Source organism: Phyllobates terribilis, unplaced genomic scaffold, assembly GCF_046119375.1.
Source record: "Phyllobates terribilis strain yellow unplaced genomic scaffold, ASM4611937v1 Scaffold_8__6_contigs__length_399053987, whole genome shotgun sequence".
Classification (NCBI taxonomy): Eukaryota; Metazoa; Chordata; class Amphibia; order Anura; family Dendrobatidae; genus Phyllobates; species Phyllobates terribilis.
The window spans coordinates 106,183,367-106,204,715 of NW_027362768.1; the positions used below are offsets into that span (position 1 = coordinate 106,183,367).

At 42.4% G+C, this 21,349-nt stretch overlaps 1 protein-coding gene across 5 annotated transcripts in view; it reads right to left on the reverse strand.

Annotated features, from left to right (window-relative positions):
- ZNF644 (zinc finger protein 644) overlaps positions 1 to 21,349 on the reverse strand; it is a 76,586-nt gene that overhangs the window by 32,286 nt on the left and 22,951 nt on the right. For all 5 annotated transcript variants that reach the window (XM_073643181.1, XM_073643180.1, XM_073643179.1 and 2 more), the window contains exon 2: positions 17,388 to 17,436. The gene's annotated coding sequence lies outside the window, so the exon portion shown is untranslated. The remainder of the gene's footprint in view (positions 1 to 17,387; positions 17,437 to 21,349) is intronic.

The window sequence follows — 21,349 nt, forward strand, 5'->3', positions numbered from 1 at the left end:
TTGCTGCAGAAAATGGAATGAAAAGTGATCAAAGTGCAATGTGTACCCCAAAATAGTAATAGTAAAAATCCTGTCTTCATAAAACTACAAAGTGAAAAAAAAAACCTTGGTCAAAATAAGTAAAACATAAGATGTTATCCATGCAGATATGTGTATATCTAGATCAATATGTATATATTTGATTAAAGTTTCATTTATGTTTACATGATGAAAATGAACTATTAAAGGACCACTCTGGAGATTTTTGTATATACATTTTCCCCTCTCTTACCAATCAGTAGCGTGTCTTCTGCAGTTTGCAGCGCTGCTCCGGTCCTCTGCTGCACCATGTGACCGCAGTAGTGACCTGTCGGCTCATACAGCGTCTTCGGTATAGTCGGAGGTCACTTTCTCAATGTAAGTTTATGAGACTCCGTAAAAGTCTTTCACAGACTTACATTAAAGAAGGAAAAAATGGCAGAAGACAGCACCCGAAAAGTATTTTAATGCACAAATTACAAACACAAATTACTGATTGATAACAAAGAAAGAAAAAAAATAAAACATTCTGGAGTGCTCCTTTAACTCTTCTGAAAGCATTCTTAGGCCTTATTCAGACATCCGTATTTCTGGGTTTTCACACTCCTAAATAATAATAGTGAATGGGGTCATCCGCATGTCCATGATTTTTCGCGAACCAAGTGGTCAGGGCAAAATCACAGGACACATCTGATTTTGAGCCAAGTATCGGCTCAAAATAGTCAATGCAAGTCTATGGGTCCGTGAAGAAAAATTGGACAGCACTCAGGTGACTGCCGAATGCAGTCCGATAGCAGAATGTGGAGACGTTTTTTTATTTCATGTATGAGAAAAACTAATGATACTCGGACCAAACTTGGAGGAAACTCTGATGAAAATCACTGATGACACTTGGCCGTTGTTCTCGTACATAGAAAATACTGATGTGTGAAGGAGGCCTTACTGTGCAGTATTTTTAACCACACCTGCCTAAAACTTTTACACAGTACTGCATATATTTGTAACCATTACAATTGTATGGACAGAATAAAATGATGTCAATTATACAATATGGTAAATTTTTTTGTGTTGTTGTTGGACATATAATCCAGAACTCTTGTTTATTCCAGCTCCCAAAAAAGTGTGGGAAAAAGTGATCAGAAACCTGTATAAACCATAAAAACTACAGCTCATAAGACAAGAAAACAAGTCCTCACGCAGCTCCATTGAAAGAAAGTTTGAAACTTATGGCTCTCAGAAAATGGAGACCCAAAACAAAATTATTTTTGTGCCATCCATTTCTTTTGTTTTTTCTATGCCTTTCCATAAAGAGTAGAGACGAGCAAACTCAAACTTAAAAGTTCGGGGTTCTTCCCAGACAGAGAGAGAGATAAAGAATAATCAGTATTCAGTCAGTACATTTTCTCAGGAGTGGGAACCAAAACCAGGTGAGGCACAATCAGAGAAAAGGTATAATAGAAACAAGTCACCAATTCTGCATTTATCACCTACTCCTGAGGAAAAATACTGACCAAATACTGACAGTGGGGCCGTGGCCTAAGAGAGAGAGAGAAAGAGAGAGAAAGAGAGAGAAAGAGAGAGAAAGAGAGAGAAAGAGAGAGAAAGAGAGAGAAAGAGAGAGAGAAAGAGAGAGAAAGAGAGAGAAAGAGAGAGAAAGAGAGAGAAAGAGAGAGAAAGAGAGAGAGAGAGAGAAAGAGAGAGAAAGAGAGAGAAAGAGAGAGAAGAGAGAAAGAGAGAGAAGAGAGGAAAGAGAGAGAAAGAGAGAGAAAGAGAGAGAAAGAGAGAGAAAGAGAGAGAAAGAGAGAGAAAGAGAAAGAAAAGAGAGAAAGAAAAGAGAGAGAGAAAAAGAGAGAAAGAAAAAGAGAGAGAAAAAGAGAGAGAGAAAAAGAGAGAGAGAAAAAGAGAGAGAGAAAAGAGAGAGAGAAAAAAGAGAGAGAGAAAAAGAGAGAGAAAAAGAGAGAAAGAAAAGAGAGAGAGAGAAAGAGAGAGAGAAAGAGAGAGAGAAAGAGAGAAAGAGAGAGAGAAAGAGAGAGAGAAAGAGAGAGAGAAAGAGAGAGAGAGAAAGAGAAAGAAAGAGAAAAAAAGAGAGAAAGCCAGAGAAAGAAAAAGAGAGAAAGCCAGAGAAAGAAAAAGAAAGCCAGAGAAAGAAAAAGAGAGAAAGACAGAGAAAGAAGAAAGAGAAAGAAAAAGAAAGAGAAAGACAGAGAAAGAAAAAGAGAAAGAAAAAGAGAAAGACAGAGAAAGAAAAAGAGAAAGAAAAAGAAAGAGAAAGACAGAGAAAGAAAAAGAAAGAGAAAGACAGAGAAAGAAAAAGAGAGAAAGACAGAAAGAAAAAGAGAAAGAAAAGAAAGAGAAAGACAGAGAAAGACAGAAAGACAGAGAAAGACAGAGAAAGACAGAGAAAGACAGAGAAAGACAGAGAAAGACAGAGAAAGACAGAGAAAGACAGAGAAAGACAGAGAAAGACAGAGAAAAAGAGAGCGAAAGAAAGAGAGAAAGAAAGAGAGAAAAAGAAAAAGATAGAGAGAAAGAAAAAGAGATAGAGAGAAAGAAAAAGATAGAGAGAGAAAGAAAAAGAGATAGAGAGAAAAAGAAAAATAGATAGAGAGAGAAAGAAAGACAAAAAGAGAAAGAGAAAAAAAGCGAGAGAAAAAGAAAAGTAGAATATTTTCCAGCTCAAAAGTTTGGGTCCCCATTGTTGTCAATCTGGTTCTTGTATCCGAACCGAACTTTGGAATAAAGTTTGGGTACCAGAACCTAAACTTTCATGGGTCCTCTTATCCTTAATACAGAGGGCTCATGCAAACGTCCATGGATCTCTGTCTGGTCACGGACTGGCTGCTGGTCTCCCCAACCGGAGCATAACAGCTTCATATATTTCTATGGGGTTGTCACGCTTGGGTCGGGAGACTCCCTGCCAGTCTGTGCATTGTGGTCCATAATCGGACGGAGATCCACAGACGTCTGCATGAGACCCTAGGCAGAGTTTCCATAAATCCGTACCATTAGGATCAGGTTTCTTGTGCCTCCACTGATGTGTAGAGCTTTCTAATCTGACTCCTTGAAGGGTCACAACAATTGATGCCCTGTATAAATGTGAGTAATCCCATTGAAGACTATGGAATCAGTACTTGAATCACTTTCCCGGTGTTTAATAGCCACGCCTTACAAGTACCCCAAAAAATGATGTTGCTGACAAAAAAAAAAACTCACCCATCAAAAATAAACAAGCTGCAAAAAAACAATTTGTTGGGCTGTGCACAACCAAGCCCCTCAAACTAATCTACACCTAGGTTTTCAAAAGGTTTGCAGGTCTGGTATAAAAACACGAAAAATGTGCAAAATATTGAGCAGCTACGAGTTGCGATAAAATTCTGTGTCATTTGTGACAGTTTAAAGCCACTTAATTTTTAAGGCACAAACTGTATAATGAATCGTGACCGTTATGTTTACTTCTGCTTCTTCTCAGGTTTTGTTCACATTTGTGTCTTGCAGCAATATTTTCCCTATCTAAACAGAGGGCAATTCAGTGCTACTAGACGAACCCAATGGTAAGTCAATGGTATCGTGAGCAGCTGGTGTCTATCATGCGACAGATCCAGCACCAGTGATGTGAACAGAGCCTGATAACCAGACATTTAGCGTCTGACAGTTTAACGGCAGAATCTGACAATCAATCTCAGTACAGGAAGACTTACATATATCATGGACTACACTGCCACCAAGTGGACAACACAAAGTAGAACAGACGCATATTCCAAATAAAATACTTGCCTCAGCACAGATGTGTGTAAGAAAACTAGAAATATTGCACCTTATAATATCAATGCTGTCTAGTCCCACACGAGGCTTAAAAAGTTTGTGAGCTATACTTTAATATACATGTACTGGTAAAAATGTTCACAGATGATAACAACTTCTCACCAATCAGATGACACATCAGAAGAAATCATTGATAGGGGGACAGGAAACTAAATCCCCTTGCACTAGCAAGGATCCTTAACCCCTTAAGGACCCTGGGATTTTCCGTTTTTTGCATTTTCGTTTTTTGCTCCCCTTGTTCCCAGAGCCATAGAGTTTTCAATTTTCGTTCAATATGGTCGTGTGAGGGCTTGTTTTTTGCGGGACGAGTTGTACTTTTGAACGACATTACTGGGTTTACCATATCGCGTACGGGAAAACGGGAAAAAAATTCCAAGTGCGGTGAAATTGCAAAAAAAAAAGTGCAATACCACAGATTTTTTTTTTTTTTTTTTTTTTAACCACGTTCACTGAATGCTAAAACTGACCGACCATTATTATTCTCTAGGTCATTACGAGTTTGTAGACACCAAACATGTATAGGTTCTTTTTTATTTAAGAGGTGGAAAAATAATCCAAATTTTGCTAGAAAAAAAAAAAATGGTGCCATTTTCCAAGGCCCGCAGCGTCTCCATTTTTCGGGATCTGGGGCAGGGTGAGGGCTTATTTTTTGTGCGCCGGGCTGACGTTTTTATTAATACCATTTTGGGGAAGATCCGATGTTTTGATCGTCTGTTATTGCGGCGACCAAAAACGTAATTCTGGCGTTTAGAATTTCTTTCTCGTTACGCCGTTTACCGATGGGATTAATTATTTTTTTATATTGATAGATCGGGCGATTCTGAACGCGGCGATACCAAATATGTGTATGTGGGTTTTTTTTTTAGTATTTTATTTTGAATGGGGCGAAAGGTGGGTGATTTAAACTTTAATATTTTTTTAATATTTTTACAAACTTTTTTTTACACTTTTTGCTTGCTTCTATAGTCTCCACAGAAGACTAGAAGCAGCAACTGTCTGATCGCCTCTGCTACATAGAGGTGATGAACAGATCACCTCTATGTAGCAGAAATGCTCCTGTATTATGAGCGCTGACCACTAGGTGGCGCTCATAGCGATCAGTACATGACAACCACTGGGGTCTGCTGCAGACGCAGTGTTGTCATGCCCACCCATCAGTGACCTGCGATCACGTGACGGGGTCACCGATGGGCGGGGTAAGGGACGCTCTTCCAGCGCGGCGATGTTAAATGCCGCTGTCAGAGATCGACAGCGGCATTTAACATGTTAACAGCTACGGGTGAATCGCGATTCCACCTGCGGCTGTTGCGGGCACATGTCAGCTGTAAGAATCAGCTGACATGTGCCCGGTTCAGTGCGGGCTCAGCGCCGGAGCCCACGCTGAACAGGGGGCGACAGCCTGGTGCATACTATTACTCCCCAGGCTGTAAAGGGGTTAAAGAGTAACTAATCATTCAATATGCTTTTTTCATATTGCAGACAGTTTAATTGTTTGCAAGTCAGTGCTGTCTATTGAATCCGCAGCCCACTCAGTGCTGTGCGCTCCTGTCTGATGAGCTGCACAATGCTTGGGGGCCTTTTGAGGGATCAGTGGGGGTCTCAGGACTAGGAACCACACCAACCTGCAGGCAATTAAAGTGCCTGTCAGACATAAAAAACAATTTATAAAAGTTTGGTTACTCTTCGGCTTCTGTTAATAATTTTTTTTTTAAATTTCCAAACTCAAAAAGGAAAGGGCAGAGCATTTACTGTTGTACAGGTCCATTTGTTAAAGGGAATCTGTCAGTAGGTTTTTGTACTATAAGAGGTGCATGATGTATGGGGCATAGACCCGGATTCCAGCGATATGTCACTTACTGGGCTGCTTGATTTGATAGAATTCCTGTTTTCTCTGCTGTAGATGTAGCAGTGCTATAAATGCTGAGCGCTGTATAACCTCGTCCACACCACTGATTGGCAGCTGCCTGTGTACACTGGGCGGGATTACACAGATTAGCTTAAAGGGGTATTCTCATCTCAAAGATCCTATCCCAATATGTAGTAGGTGTAATAATAATAATATTAGCAAATACCTCCAATTAGAAATGTAGTATAGTATTTTTGATTCGCTATGCCACTTACCTCATGTGCAGGCATCGCAGGACCTTAGGTATCCACGGTTATGACCACTAGCTGCTATCTAACGAACTGTCACTTTATCAGTGGACGTAACCATGGATGCCTAAGGTCCTGCACATGAGAAAGAGACATAGCGAATCAAAAATACTATACTACATTTCTAATTGTAGGTATTTGCTAATATTATTATTATTACACCTACTACATATTGGGATAGGATCTTGGAGATGGGAATACCCCTTTAAAGGGAAGGTGCAATCAATTTTTTTTTTCTTTTTGTGAAAATAACATTATAATATTAATTTAAGCTTTGTAATGCAGTGTTTGCATAGATTGCAAACACTGCAACATGCAAAATATCTATAAAAAAAAAAAAAGATTACCTAAACTTGCAGCTAGGGGGAGCATCTTCCTGTATAGACCTCAAGCAGCTACAGTAATGCTTCCTTGCATTACGTTAGCTGCAAAATTGGGGCAGTGTCCTTGTGACATCAATGTTTCCCTCCCCTTTTAGGTGTTATACTACACCCAAAAGTAGGGCAGGCAGAATAAAGACTAGAGACAATGCACCGCCATTTTCTTGGTGACTGCACTGTGATCTAATCTCAACCAGCTGCTAAACAGGAAGTGGATCTCAGTATATTTACAGAAGAGCAAGCAGAAGGAAGACAACGGACTGTGGAGCAACGTGGACCTGAGGAGCAGAGATGCACGCAGTGGAGAAGAGAGCAGCTGCGAGGCCAGGACCGAGGAGACTAAACAGTGCAGCGGTGAGGGTCCATAGCTTTATTGCACAGGCAGTGGAGGATGGGAGAATATGAGAGCAGAGCTGGGGGAGCTTGTGTGTGTGTAAAAAGCTTCCAATTACATGTCCTCAGTGTGGAAGCTCTGGGCCACAATGAAATGGCACCTAGACACACCTACAGCTGTGAATTGAGCAGCCCACAGAGGTGTGCCCAGTTCACAGCTAATGTGGCTACAATGTTACAGATAGGGTCGGCATGGACCGCTGAAGCCTATGTCTAGGGCTGCCCTATTTGAAGGAGTGTGAGTGTAGTGTAGTAACTCTTACACTCCTGAAAAGCAAGATGGCAGCCCCCAGTAGCTGCAAAACAAATTAATAAAAAATAAACTATAAATACTGGGCACTTGAAAATATGTTATAACATTAAGGAATTTAACATTTTCATTTATTTTACATAATGTAAAATGCGGCACCTTCCCTTTCAGTGCTTGGCACAGGACCTAGTCCTGCAGTGATAATCTCATGCTGATAAATCGCTGATTGTATTGAAACTACAGTAAACTGCTGAGCAAGTGACACATCAGGCTCTCTGCTCCAACCTCATTCTGCTCTTAGATTAAATAGCAAAAACTTGCTGACAGATTCCCTTTAGGGTTCACCCATACTAGCGTATAAAAAAAAAAAAAAATCAGTCCCATTCTCATTCAGAAAAGTTGGATGAGTGGAATCCGTATGTTTTACCTTCTGTTATGCGAGTGTGGGATTATTTTCTAGGCTCGGATCCGTATGACATGCGTTTTTAACATCATCTTTTACATACTTTAATAATAAATTTAATAACGCAATCTTATATACAGATATAGATAGAAAGATATTATGCACCAAGAACCTCCAATTTTTTGTAAGTAAAGCTTACTGAGTAATAACACAGTTTAGATCAAATGTTTCTATTGTCTTTATGTATCTTGGCCATAATGGAGTGCTGCTGCACTTTCTTTATACACTGCTCAAAAAAATAAAGGGAACACTTAAACAGAATATAACTCCAAGGAAATCAAACTTCTGTGAAATCAAACTGTCCACTTAGGAAGCAACACTGATTGACAATCAATTTCACATGCTGTTGTGCAAATGGAATAGACAATAGATGGAAATTATTGGCAATTATCAAGACACCCTCAATAAAGGAGTGGTTCTGCAGGTGGGGACCACAGACCACATCTCAGTACCAATGCTTTCTGGCTGATGTTTTGGTCACTTTTGAATGTTGGTTGTGCTTTCACACTCGTGGTAGCATGAGACGAACTCTACAACCCACAGAAGTTGCTCAGGTAGTGCAGCTCATCCAGGATGGCACATCAATGCAAGCTGTAGCAAGAAGGTTTGCTGCGTCTGTCAGCATAGTGTCCAGAGACTGGAGGCGCTACCAGGAGACAGGACAGCACACCAGGAGACGTGGAGGGGGCCGTAGGAGGGCAACAACCCAGCAACAGCACTGCTACCTCCGCCATTGTGCAAGGAGGAACAGGAGGAGCAGTGCCAGAGCCCTGCAAAATGACCTCCAGCAGGCCACAAATGTGCATGTGTCTGCACAAACGGTTAGAAACCGACTCCATGAGGGTGGTATGAGGGCCCGACGTCCACAGATGGAGGTTGTGCTCACAGCCCAACACCGTGCAGGACACTTGGCATTTGCCACAGACCACCAGGATTGGCAAAGTCGCCACTGGCGCCCTGTGCTCTTCACAGATGAAAGCAGGTTCACACTGAGCACATGTGACAGACGTGACAGTCTGGAGACGCCGTGGAGAGGGATCTGCTGCCTGCAACATCCTTCAGCATGACCGGTTTGGCAATGGGTCAGTAATGGTGTGGGGTGGCATTTCTTTGGAGGGCCGCACAGCCCTCCATGTTCTCGCCAGAGGTAGCCTGACTGCCATTAGGTACCGAGATGAGATCTTCAGACCCCTTGTGAGACCATATGCTGGTGCGGTTGGCCCTGGGTTCCTCCTAATGCAGGGACAATGCCAGACGTCATGTGGCTGGAGTGTGTCAGCAGTTCCTGCAAGATGAAGGCATTGAAGCTATGGACTGGCCTGCCCGTTCCCCAGACCTGAATCCGATTGAGCACATCTGGGACATCATGTCTCGCTCCATCCACCAACGTCACGTTGCACCACAGACTGTCCAGGAGTTGGCGGATGCTTTAGTGCAGGTCTGGGAGGAAATCCCACAGGAGACCATCCGCAACCTCATCAGGAGCATGCCCAGGTATTGTAGGGAGGTCATACAGGCACGTGGAGGCCACACACAATACTGAGCCTCATTTTGACTTGTTTTAAGGTCATTACATCAAAGTTGGATCAGCCTGTAGTGTGTTTTTCCACTTTAATTTTGGGGGGTGACTCCAAATCCAGGCCTCTATTGGTTAATAAATTTGATTTTCATTGATGATTTTTGTATGGTTTTGTTGTCAGCACATTCAACTTTGTACAGAACAAAATATTCAATGAGAATATTTTATTCATTCAGATCTAGGATGTGTTATTTGAGTGTTCCCTTTATTTTTTTGAGCAGTGTATATATTGTGCAGTTTCTGCAGCTAGCTCCTGTTCACACTTAGGATATGCTGGTCAGTTTTCTTATTATCTATTACTATGGGAGGTTGTAACTGCCTCCTGTTTGACCTTGCACTCCTCCCATTTAACCAGCAGGTGATGTATATTCTATTCTACCAGCCGTTTTAAATAGTAGGTGTTTTAGCCCAGAAGTGACATATTCTGTCCAGAGTTATAGGCTTATAGCCCAAGAGAGGCATGTAGGCAGTGTAGTACCCATCAGATGGGAGGTCACCTTGCAGGGGTTGATGGGCACGCATGAATTGGCCAATTTATGCGCTAAGAACCTCCGTTTTTTGTAAGTAAAGCTTACTGAGTAATAACACCGTTTAGATCAAATGTTTTCATTGTCTTTATGTATCTTGGCCATAATGGAGTGCTGCTGCACTTTCTTTATATAGAAAGATATTAGATAGATAGATAGATAAATATCATGCAGATACATAATTTCACAACCCCCTACATATTTTAAACTTGCACCCTTTAGTGCCTTTCATGTGGAGTTTATTCTACAGCTTTGTAGAATCGTTTAACCTAATAAATAAACCCACCCCCCACCCTTAAAAAAAAAAAAGTAGTGGAATGTTTTTTGTTTGTTTTTTTAAATAAACTATTTTTGTGTGTGTGTGTTTTGTTACTTTTCAGTATTGGGTTAGTAATAGGGGCTTCTTAAAGACATATCTCCATTACTAATACCAGTGCTTGATGACAGCTGTGTTTTTGGACAACCCCAAGTCCCATTACCCCGATTGACACCGCACCCATTACCCCGATTGCCACTGCACCAAGGCAAATAGGGAAGAGCCGGGCAAAGCGTCAGACTTGGAGCATCTAATGCCATGCACCAATTCTGGGATGGCTGCGGGCTGGTATTTTTAGGCTGGCATTGGCCAAATAACCAAAGACCTTCCCAGCCTGACAATATCAGCTCACAGTTGCCTCCTTTACCTTAGCTGGTTTCATAAAATAGGGGGACTCCCACATCATTTTTAAATGTATTTATTAGGTTAAACAAGTATAAAAAGCTGTAGCATGATCTCCACATGATAGGGTGAAAGTTTAAAATATGCAGGATATTTATCTATTTATTATCTCTTTATTATCGTTCTATCATCTATGATTTTTTTTTCTTTTTGTTACTTGGTAGCCAGGAGGGTTCCTGGCTGTGAACTTCGTGTGCTTGGCTGATGCAATTTCCTGATTCCTTTGAGATGTGAACATAATAATCAGCCGTCATAAGTATGGACTGTGTGCTGTCCATTTTTTCCTCGCACCCATAGACTTGCATTGGCAAGTCTCATCCGATTTCCGCGTCCATACACAGCATGTTGCGATTTATTTTCCCTCACGCCCAATATCGGTGAGAAAAAAATAGCAGATCTGCACTGCCTCATTGAATAACATTGGTCCGAGTGCAATCTGATTTTTATCGGATTGAACTCGTCTGATTTATACACTCGTGTGAGCGAACCCTTAAGGAGATCACTGGGAGCGCCAACTAACGGACTTTTATCAACACCTAGGCTGGGTTCACATATCGGTGAAACACAGACCATGTTCAGATCGGAAGACCGGGCCCGACCACCAGTTCTCCCAACCTGAACTAACATGCCTAAGAGGCCACTCGTGTGCACATGGACCAAGTGAAAACGGCCCTAGAGAGATTCCAGTTACTACAAGTTTTCAGCTACACACAATGATATGTGATAACTACTAGATCGCTGGTGGGGACCTAGCCACTAAGGACCTCACCAACTTCTAGAACTGGGGACTTTACTTGTGTCTCTAGCTTGAATGGAGCAATAATCTCACATTTGTACTGCCACTATATATAGAGAATTTATCAGATTATGGTTGCCACATCTGAGAATAACAGACCCTGATTCAAACGGAGTTTCACTCACTCGGCTTCTTGCCCAATTGCAGCTGCTGCAGCTCTGCTAGTCCTCTCAGTGATGAGCTTCTGCAATGTCGTCCTCGATGTTCATGACCTGTTGCTATCCCTTACTTGCACCACCAACCAGCAGCTTTCTCCCTATGTACAGTATAGGCAGTAAGCTGTCAAACAGTGATGGGGGAGGGAGTGTAGACAGAGCTCATAACCGAGAGGACTAGCAAATCTACAGCACATAAAACAGTGAGGTATCAAAACTACATCAAGCAGACCAGTAAGTGACACATCTCTGGAATCAGGGTCTCTGCCCCTATTTAATTCTGCTTCCAGATTGGGAAGTATAAGCCTTGTGGCAAATTCACTTTAAATCTCTATAGGAGATAGCAGAAGATAGCGGAGTAGAGCGCTCAGCTATTTCCGGGAGTGTCATAAAGTAATTCTATCAGGAGGCAGCAGATGTGACAGTCACTCTGTTCAAGGTAGACACACACACACAAGGTGATAACTGATAGAAACTTGAATACCCCTTTAATCCCACAGCAAAAAAGGGAAATGCTAACAGAGGACCTATAGGGTTTAAGACTTTTCACCAATATATTATATCAATAGAAGGGGACGTCCTAAAGAAGAAAAAAAGGGTAGAAGTTTAAATGGATTACATGGTCGTACCCCAGTAAACTCATACTTCTATATTACTCTAGTGCTTGACTACATCGGACCTGAGTGGGAACTTGGCTTTCTAATAAATTGGTGAACGAATCAGGTCTGATGTAGTCCAGCACTTCCCACGACGTTCCTCGATTCTGAAGATCAAAGGCTATGGAGCCTTGTACGGAGGCTCCATGGGCTTTGAGCAGCAGCTACTCACGGCGATTGATGAGTGCCGACATCAGTAACGTTACTGACGTCACCGCTCATCTTAATCGCTGGGTGTCGCAGAGCGCAGTGGGAGCTGGGAGTGGCTGCTGCTCAAAGCCTATGGAGCCTCAGAACAAGGCGCCATGTCCTTTGATCGTCAGAATCGAGGAACGACGTGGACAGCGCTTGACTACATCAGACCTGCGTGGGAACTTTGCTTTCTAATAAATTGGTGAACAAGGGACAGTCTCTTGTTTTTGTGTCTCTTTCTTTAAATGTCTTACAGGTTTCCATTTGTTGTCAGACTACGTCGGTCCTGCATAGCTTTTTTTTTCTATTAAATAAATTGGCGAACAAGGGAAAGAGTCGGGAAGGGTTTTCTAAAATGAAAAAAAAAACACAATATTTTACTTAACTGGGTTAGTAATGGTGGTGTTTGATATAAAAATAAGGGGGATCCCATTTCCCTTTTTCTAAATTATTAGGTTAAACCAGGCTAAGCACCCTTTAGTGCCACATGAAAGGCACAAGTTTATAATATATCTGCAGGATATCTATCTATATAATATCTACTTATAATATGTCTAATATCTTCTAACTATATGTTTATAGAAGATTGCTTTATTGTTTATGACAACTTCATTTGATTTACATAGAGTATTATTATAGTATGTAAAAGATTATGTTAAAACGCATTGCATACAGATGTCATACGCATATGACACTCGCCAATTTTTCTGGCTGAGAATCTGAGCGATTTTATAAACGCAGATGTGAGCGAACCCTTAGGCTGTGTGCCCACGATGCGTTTTTTTAAGTGTTTACGCAGTGGCAATGCCGCCGCAGAAACGCTTAAAAAATGCTCGGTAGAAGGTCTACCATGTTCCCCAATGATAATCCGCATGTGCTGTGCACAAGCTGCGGAAATTTCCGCTGCGGATTATCATTGCGGAAAAATCCGCAGCACTACCAATTATTTTGCGGAATCACGGCGTTTTCGCCGCCATTGACTTTCATTGAACCGCATGATATCTGCATCACTACATGTGCACATGCGGATATCATGTGTTTCAATGTGCGTATGGTACCCAGGTTTGGAGAAGGGGAGACTCTCCTCCAGACCCGGGTACCACAGTACCTGTAAATAAAAAGAATAAAATAAAAAATATACAATATACTCACATCTTCATAGCGATCTGTACGGTGTCCCCGGCAGTTCGCGATGGTCTAAAAGGACCTTCCATGACGTCATTTAGTCGTGTGATGGGTCATGCGACAGCTGACGTCGGTGGTCACGTGACCCGTCACATGACTAAATGACATCATGGCAGGTCCTTTTAGACCTCCGCGAGACACCGGGGAGACCGGACGCATAGCATAAGGACACCGGGGGGCCATCAGAAGGTAAGTATAATATTTATTTTTCATTTTTTACCATTCTTTTACAGTCACACTATATAAATCCATGCCGGTTGCATGGATTTATATAGTGTGACCAAGTTATTAAGCACTTTCCAAGTGATGCTAAAATCGCTTGGAAAGCGCTTGACAACCCGCATGCGGAAATGCATGTGAAGAACGCTTCACATCCGCTTGTCCCTGGCAGGAAAAACACGTGTACAATCCGCATGTACAATCCGCATGCGTTTTTTCTGCCAGGGGAGATGCAGAAACGCTCAGGAAAAATCCGGAGCATTTCTGCATCGTGGGCACATAGCCTCAGGGTATGAGCACACGGTCAGAAGCCGCTGTGGGTTTGACACTACGTGCTTATGCAGCATCAAACGCGCAGCGGGCAGATGTTACAGCATAGTGCATGGGATTTGTAGAAATCCCATGTCCACTATGCGTCTCCGTACACCTGCGGCTCACCCGCGGAAACTGATATGCGACGCGTCTTTCAGACCCGCATCATTTCAATTTCTCTTGCAGGTCCGTATGTGGACTTTCCTCATAGATTAACTTCTATGAGGAAATTCTATGAGGAAAGTCCGCATGCAAAAAAAAAATAAAAAATCCCGCCGCTTATTTGCATAATGAGCGGAAGCTGCGAGGCTATTCGACAGAGCCGGGGCCGCAGGCGGCTCCTGACCGGGGGCGCATATCCTTAGAGTGGTCTCTACTTAAACAGGAAAGGAAAAGAAAGCCAGGAAAAGCCGTGCTGTAGTTTTTGAATTGTAAAATTAAGAAGTGTCCTAAGTGCACAAATTACAAAACGATATGAAACATTAGAACTAGATACATACAGTTCCCAACTGAGGTCAATATGCTGCACAGACAAGTGCATAAAACAATAAAGGTGTGTACACTACTTGACAACCCCTTCTGAATCCCTTATGTTTCCACCTAGTAAAATGATAACACTTAAGCCATATTCACATATTCAGTATTAGGTCAGTATTTTACATCACTATTTGTAGGCAAAAAACAAAAGTGGGTGATAAATTCAGAAGTGGTGACGTGTTTCTATTATACTTTTCCTATGATTGTTCCGCTCCTGATTTTGGATTAGAAATAAGGATATAAAAAACAGACCAAATACTGAACCTGTGAATGTGACATTATACTCCCCTCCGGTGCTGGTGTAGTTCCAGTGGTGTAGATATTTACTCTCCAGGAGATCGCTTGACATTGTTATGTCACGTGATCCCTGCAGTCAATCAGCACTGGCTTCCCTCTACTCTCCCACGGGCGCACCTGACATCTGGAGGGAGAGCGGCAGCTGCTCTCTCACTTCCTCCGGGTGTCTTGATTTATCCGAAGAAGGGCAGAGTGAAGCAAGCGTGGATTGGCCACAAAAATCGCATGACATAACAATGTCCCCAGGAGAGCCAGTGCCACACTACTGGAACAGTGCCAGCACCAGGGGTGGGTATAGGTGTTATTATTTTACTTTGAGGGAACATAGACAACCCCTTCTGAATCCCTAAGTAGTGGATGCCTTTAAACAGATAGCGAAGTGGGGGGGCAATACTTTCTTAAAGGGGTTTTCTGAAACAGGAATGTTTTTCTACAGCTTATCTGACTGCAGCTTGCCGAATCCTGACTCTGTTTGCCACTCATATGAGATTGTCATACTTGTGGCGACTAGAAACTCCTCCTAAATCTCTAAAGAGGACACTGAGAAGCAGAAGTTAGTCAACACGTGACCGCAAATATGCAAATCACATATGAAGGTCATGTGACATACAGTCAACCCAGCAAGCACAGCTGAATCCCGAGGCCACATTCACACGTTCAGTATTTGGTCAGTATTTTACCTCAGTATTTGTAAAGCCAAAACCAGGAGTGGAACAATCAGAGGAAAAGTATAATAGAAACAAGTCACCACTTCAGCATTCTTCACCCACTCCTGGTTTTGGCTTTACAAATACTGATGTAAAATACGGATTATGTGAATGTGGCTTAACAGTGTGCATAGTGCACATGATTTAGCAAGCTGCAGTGTTTGCCCAAAATTTGCACGGCAAGCTTCTTGTACACCTCCAATGAGTGACTCCATTCTGCCATATACAGTGGGTACAGAAAGTATTCAAACCCCTTTACATTTTTCACTCTTTGTTTCATTGCAGCCATTTGGTAAATTCTGAAAAGTTCATTTTTTTCTCATTAATGTACACTCTGCACCCCATCTTGACTGAAAAAAAAGACAGAAATGTAAATTTTTTTGCAAATGTATTAAAAAAGAAAAACTGAAACATCACATGGTCATAAGTATTAAGACCCTTTGCTCAGACGCTCATATTTAAGTCACATGCTGTCCATTTCCTTCTACTCCTTCATTGGAGTCCAGCTGTGTTTAATAGGACTTGATATGACTCACAGTGCATGTTAGACCAAATGAGAATCATGAGCTCATAGGAACTGCCCAAGGAGCTCAGAGACAGAACTGTGGCAAGGCACAGATCTGGCCAAGGTTACAAATGAAGTTCTGCATTACTCAAGGGTATTAAGAGCACAGTGGCCTCCATAATCCTTAAATGGAAGAAGTTTGGGACCACCAGAAGTCTTCCTAGACCTGGACGTCCAGCCAAACTGAGCAATCGTGGGAGAAGAGCCTTGGTGAGAGAGGTAAAGAAGAACCCCAAGATCACTGTGGCTGAGCTCCAGAGATGCAGTAGGGAGAAAGTTCCACAAAGTCAACTATCACTGCAGCCCTCCACCAGTCGGGCCTTTATGGCAGTGTGGCCCGACGGAAGCCTCTCCTCAGTGCAAGACATATGAAAGCCCGCATAGAGTTTGCTCAAAAACACATGAAGGACTCCCAGACTATGAGAAATAAGATTATCTGGTCTGATGAGACGAAGATAGAACTTTTTGGCGATATTTCTAAGCGGTATGTGTGGAGAAAAGTTGGCACTGCTCATCACCTATCCAATACAATCCCAACAGTGAAACATGGTGGTGGAAGCATTATGCTATGGGGGTGTTTTTCAGCTGCAGGGACAGGATGACTGGTTACAATTGAACGAAACATGAATGCGGCCAAGTACAGAGATATCCTGGATGAAAACCTCTTCCAGAGTGCTCTGAACATCAGACTTGGCGGAAGGTTCACCTTCCAACAAGACAATGACCCTAAGCACACAGCTAAAGTAACAAAGGAGTGACTTCAGAACAAATCTGTGACCATTCTTGACTGGCCCAGCCAGAGCCATGACCTAAACCCAGTTGAGCATCTCTGGAGAGACATGAAAATGGCTGTCCACCAACGTTCACCATCCAACCTGACGGAACTGGAGAGGATCTGCAAGGAATATTGGCAGAGGATCCCCAAATCCAGGTGTGAAAAACTTGTTGCATCATTCCCAAGAAGCGCATGGCTGCACTAGCTCAAAAGGGGGCTTCTACTCAATACTGAGCAAAGGGTCTGAATACTTATGACCATGTGATATTTCAGTTTTTCTTTTTTAACAAATTTTCCAAAATTTTTACATTTCTGTTTTTTTTTCAGTCAAGATGGGGTGCAGAGTGTACTTTAATGAGAAAAAAAAATGAACTTTTTAGAATTTACCAAATGGCTGCAATGAAACAAAGAGTGAAAAATTTAAAGGGGTCTGAATACTTTCCGTACTCACTGTATAATGAGGACGGGCCCAAAATATTCCAGAACTTAAAAAAATGTCCACTTGCAATATGGCTTTTTCTCTTGCTATGGACGTCTACTGTAACATTAAGCAGGATTTGTATGGATGCTGGTCTCTCGGGAAGTATGGCGGGTTCTTTTTATCATCTCTTACGCCCAATGTGGATGATAAAGATTTCAGACCTTTAAACTGGAAAAAAATGTCACACAGGTATAAACTTTACTTACAATGGTTTACTTTTGAAGTCAACCAAATTCAGATGGCTGCTCTCAGAACCTGAAAACAACAAAAACAAAAAAAACATCAATATTAAGTAGTGTCTAGGAAAAAAAAAACATCTGGCCCTCTCGGACCAAGTAGCATATAAAGATAAGAAGTACATAACTAAATACATAATGATATAGAAATGATATAACTGATCGGTGCTTGGCAGCATTCAGAGCTCGCATAAGAATAAATGGAGAGAGCAGTGCATGTCTGGTCACCTCTCCACCCGTCAGCACGCGAGATAGATGCAGGTATCCGTGGTTGGACCAAATCTATTGTACATATATGACATATCCTGGAGATGTGCCGTGAGTGTCTCAGATGGGACAACACCACTAAAGTTTAAATAAGTTATCCAGATGAAAAGGCTAGGATCTGAGAAAAGTAAACTAATTGGTATTCACCTACCGGCCCTCATCTCCATCCAGCACAGGTTGGTCTGTAGTCCGTGCTCACGCATGAAGAGGAGAGGTCACTGATCCACCAGCAGGACTGCTGTGGCCAGTGATTAGCTGCAGAGGTCAGCTGACTTGAACAGTGGATAATCAGATGTTTTTCTGATGACATGCTGCTGAACTCACTTGCCAGCTGCAGCCAATCACTGGCTATAAAAATAAAGTTTTACACCAGCATGCCCCATAACTGGACTAGTCTGAGACCACTGCCACTCATCCCAGCAGTATGTTTATAGGGTTAAAACCTGATGGTAAGTTTAGTTTAAAATGGCACCATTTAAGGTTACATAATACTGTATTCAACAACTTTTTTTTTCTTAAAAAGACATTAGGGAGTTCTGGCCCTCCTGTCATACATTCTGTCAGCGTAACGGCAGGAGGCCCCAATACTCATTAGATGGCCATTTAAAGGGAATCTGTCATCAGGTTTTGCTGTATAATCTGTGGACAGCATGAGTTAGGGATTAAAAAGCAAATTTCAGTGATGTGTCACTTGTTGAGCTGTATGCTGTTGTTTACTTACAGTGAAGGTTTTATCATCACTAGGACATGATCATTGCTAGCACTAGTTGCCTCGTGCCAACTACCAAGCAGTCCAACCATGTCCCCTCCTCTAATAAGCAGCTCACGGTCAATACACAATATACATACAGAGCCTTCGGCGGGCGGGGTTAGCTCTCGCAGCTCTGCTTCATCATACATCTAAGAATTCGATTGTGTCAGAACGGCTGCACCCAGCAAACTAAGTGACACATAACTGTAATCAGGGTCTGTATCTACAGCAGGCTGCTCTCAGATGAGGAGCAAGAACCTGCGGACAGATTCCCTTTAAACCCGCCAATATCGTCGGACTCAAGTTGCCTTTAATTTAAAGATAAGGAGGTGTTTACCCTGTCACAGTGTAAATGGTCCTGAATGAAAATCAAAATGAAAATGCCAAACTCGTGACAGATCTGCTCAGTATAACTCGACCAAACCAGACTTTTGTTTTATATTGTTATGTAATACCTTCCTAAAACGTGCAGCAGATAGAGGGGGGGGGCAGGTCCTGAGACAACCCATTGGCTCAAAAAGACTCTAGGGGCTGCTGAGCAGGAGAAGTGTGAAAGTCTATGAGCCCGTCCTCTATATCCTCTATATTGTGTAGCAAGTGCAGGCTGCGATTCATGCTGCTGACGGTTTGGGCAGCATTAATTGCCCGACAGGTTCCCTTTAATACAAAGAGAGAAAGGGCTTGGCCCATGCACATCACCAAAACATTTGCCCAAAATACACAGTTTTGGCACAAGTCTGGCCCTCAGAATTCTATGAATTCATAGATCAATGGATTTCTGATGGCCAGCACTTGCAGCATTCCCACCCTAAAGGTGCTCATCATACAGCTCAGATAGCGGTCAAGCCTTCATCGGACCACCCCCTATACACATGCACACTCCTCTATATCAAGGGTAAGCCGCTGCTTAACACGAATGACGGTGACATCGCCAGGTAAAACTAAATCATGGAGTGCTGTAATTCAACACGCTTGATCCTTCTCTCTCAACTTCATCCGTCAGGGGAGAGTCCGGAGGTACCTATATATATTAGGTGTTCAACATGTCCTGCTGACTTTACTGTGTACAGGGTCCTTTAGAGGGAAATACATGCAGTCCCTGAGTTACGAACATCTCATAGTTATGAATGCAAGATGTAAATAAAAACCTCCAAAAAAAAGAATACTCACCTTATCGGCCACCCCACTGCTCACCGTCCGGTCTTGGACAGGACTTCTGGCCACATACAGGACTCAAAGGTCATTGCATCTTGTAAGGTTGTAAAGTCAAGACGAGCGACTGAGATGTGGCGTGAGATGGTGGAGTGTAGAGGACCATTGGACTGCGAGCAGACGGAGAGGTGAGCAATGAAGCGAGTATTGGTAAAAAATGAATAAATATAACAAATATATATATTTGGTGACCCATACTTGTTCTAACTTACATACAAATTCAACATACAAACAAACCTACAGAGCCTATCTAGTTTGTAACACGGGGAGTGCCTGTACTTCATTTAATAAGATAAAAAAAAATAAAAGCTTTTGTGATCTCACATGCCATATGTACAGTTGCTGAACACTGTCAGAACTCAGTGCTGTTGATACGAAGGAGAAAGGACCAACCTTATTAGGCATGGTGGTGAGGACAAAGTATAGAAAGAAGCCCTGGAAAGAATCTATACATCTGGATTTTACATTGATGTGTCTACTTGAAATATTCCTTCGCTCAGACGATCAGTACTCCAAAAGTCCAACAAGAGGTTGAAGCAAACTGAAATAACTATTTAGATCAGGGCCCTTTCAGCATGTTATCCTGGAATGATATGACTAGTCCAAGAAACCGTAGGAGCTGGAGATGCCAACAATGTATCTACTAAAAGCAAAAGTCATAGTCCTAGCACTCCTGTGCTGGTATTTTTGTAACAAGTTTGAAACTTTTTGCTCTTTTGCGCCAGGTAATTTTTTTTTTTTTTGGGAGGAGGATGTTCATAGGGACTAGGTTGGTTGCAAGGTCAATAAAGCCCTGAAAAGATGGCAGACCTAAGGTTCTTCAGTAGGTCACCAACTTTCAAGACAACATATTGCCTGCCACCCAGCGATCACTGCATGAGAAGTGTGGCATTCTCGTCTGTTTAACGTCTTAGATGCTGTGGCCGCTATTGACCACAACATCTAAAGGTTTTATTTTTTTACAGAATTCGAAGAATGGAGCGGGTTTAGCTTCCACACAACATCTGCAAACACTCACTGTACATGTTCAAAGGATGACAGAGGCATAAAAACAAGGCAGCTTCTCTTACCCTTATTGGTGCAGGTTCCTGAGGTTGAAACCTCTGAAAGTATATCAGCATATCCTAGCAATATCAACATCAGTTGCTATTGTTTCTTTTCTCTTGCCACTGTAGTAGAGATGTGGGATTACATTGGGAATACTGAAGCGAATGAGCGCACATGTTATACGTGGACAAACCAATCCCACAACTGAGTTCAGCTCTGTGTACCGGCTCTTGTGTCTGGAGGAAGAGTTGGCAGCAGAGAATTGCCCTAAATAATGTCCATATGAACCACTAGTCATTGAGTCGAGATCTCACTCGGCGCCATTTTCCTGAACACCGCCGTAGGTCGATCTGCGCGTGCATCGGGAACCATTTTCACGAAGACGGCCACCAGCTGCTTCTGTGAGAGCGCCGCCCACAGATAAGACGGCGCCAGCCCAAAATTTAAATGATGAAGATGATGAATACAACAGAGGCAGCGGAGGGGCCGTGGCTGAGACCTCTGAGCAGGAGACCCTACCAACAGTCCCGCCCCAAAGCACGAAGAGATGAGGAAACCGAAATGTATCATGATCATTAAACGAAAACCAGGCTGCAGATTTTTACACTAAAAGGTAAGTATTAAATCAGTATGACAACGCCATACTGCCCATACC